Source organism: Bactrocera latifrons, unplaced genomic scaffold, assembly GCF_001853355.1.
Source record: "Bactrocera latifrons isolate USDA-ARS-PBARC rearing strain unplaced genomic scaffold, ASM185335v1 scaffold_106, whole genome shotgun sequence".
Classification (NCBI taxonomy): Eukaryota; Metazoa; Arthropoda; class Insecta; order Diptera; family Tephritidae; genus Bactrocera; species Bactrocera latifrons.
In genome coordinates, this window is record NW_017534475.1 from 816,350 (window position 1) to 818,574 (window position 2,225).

The 2,225-nt window shown below is 27.6% G+C and overlaps 1 protein-coding gene across 3 annotated transcripts in view; it reads left to right on the forward strand.

Moving 5' to 3' along the window:
• LOC108970141 overlaps nt 1-2,225 on the forward strand; it is a 59,843-nt gene that overhangs the window by 10,577 nt on the left and 47,041 nt on the right. The window lies entirely within an intron of this gene.

Consider the following 2,225-nt stretch of genomic DNA (forward strand, 5'->3'; position numbering starts at 1 on the left):
TCGGATTGTGAGTGTAAAAATTAAAATACTAGGGAAAAAAAAAAAAAAAAAAAAAAAAAAAAAAAAAAAAAAAAAAAAAAAAAAAAAAAAAAAACGACCCACTTTAATATTTTTCAGTTCATTACATAAAATATGATCAGGTAATTTTACATCGCTATACCATATTTATATCCTGATATCGTGCGAGTATTTATCTGATTGTCCCATCGAAAAAATATGAAAATTTATGGCCGTGTTGCGTATTTGCTATGTGTGTGTGTAATTCACTTAAGCATAGATAAGTTTTTCCAGAAAAAACTCTTTATTTAATAAATACAATATAATTAAAATCATTAAGTGAAAATAATTAAATACAATATAATTAAAATAATTATGTATGAATAATTAAATAACAAGAGCGGTGACTTCTATAAGCGAAAATATTTTGCAAAAAAACATACGTTTTCATATCACCAACAAAATATGCTGTCTTATACTGTATGAGTTAGCAAACAAGCAAACAGGAGGTGTAATTCTCTTCATTAACTCATATCACAGGCGGCATGCTAACATTGCGGCTGAACAGGAAGGTGATAGAAAGCGAGGTTTCATTGTGTTTTTCAAATATGTTTCCGATTCTCAAAAATTTTATTCATATTTAAATAATTGAGAGTTGAGAGATACAAATGTGGATTTCGCTGACAATGGAGTAAATTCTAAAAATATTAAAAATAATGTCGAATGAATTGATCTAAATTTTCCAAAAAATTCACTAATTTTTACAGAAATGTTCTGAAACCGTTTTTGTTGTGTTTCGTTGTCTCAAAAATTGTTATTTTTAATACAATGTTGCCGGTTTCTTTCCCATTAAATTTATCGCTTTTATTTGCTACGCTTATTAATTTGCATACATCACATCACTGAAATCACATCACCTTATTCATATGCTATAAGCTCAAGCATAAAAGTGTTGTTGTTTTTCTACACTATTATTTATACAAAGTCCATCATATCAATTTCTCATAAGCCAACTCAGCCTTTTACAAATCGCAAAGTTTTATTGAAAAATGTCACCATCACCACTTGACATAATATCACATCTCATTTATTATAAAACAATTTGATTAATCCCTAAAGACGTCAACTTCACACCAGATAGTTAAAACTATATCATATCATTTTCACATCGAGTGAAAAATAGCACATCACCGCATGATATCACATCTCTTTTATGCCTCTTGCATTTATTTCTCTTGCCATTTTTTTTTCATTTCAAAAGCGCGTCAACTTCACATGAAATTGTAAAAAATATCACCACACCACATGATATGATGTCAATTATTTATAAAGTAATTTTCGTATTCCTTTTTCATTTTAAAAGCACGTCAATTTCACATCAGATCATTTAAATTCTATCGCATCACATTCACAACATATCGTTTAAGTCATAGCACGTCACATAATCACATTAGCTCTATGAAATCATATTTTCCAAAATATAGCATACGAATTTTATTACATAATTACTATAAAAAATCAAAGTAATTCACAACAACTTCAATTTTTTCACCACATCTTTGTAACGCATTAATACCACATCACAATACCCAAATGACATTTTTCTACAATACAACAACTACCATTTGATTATGATATAAAAAGTATGTTTTTGTATACTTTTTCTATAATTTTGCGAACTAACAACCTGTATCACTTTCTTTTAGCATAGCTGAACATATTATTTTGAAATCACTAACATCATTTCATTTCATCATCATCAGATCGAAGTCATATCATCTCGCAGTATTATATCATAGCACATCAACTTAATAATTAATTAATATTTTGTCGTAATATAGTATATCATATCGCCTCCGTTTTTTCAACACATGATATAACATCACACAAATAATATGCAACTTTAATACATTACAACACAATTCCCTAAATATTTATTTTCTATCATTATCATCACTACATGTGATCTTACAAGAGTAATCATAATCATATCACTTCATATAAGAAATTCCACACGCTTTCTTAAGCGGTAATCTTACAACAGGTGACATGCAATCGCATGCACTGCAAATATTTTAAGGTAGTATGGCTTATGGCTATTTTCATTACTTCTTTGGAGGGTGGTTTTTTTTTATAGGGAAACAAAAATTAATTATCTCGAAAATTTAGAATGGTTTTATTTACATACTAAAAAAAAAAAAAAATTATTTGAAAAAATTTAATACTTT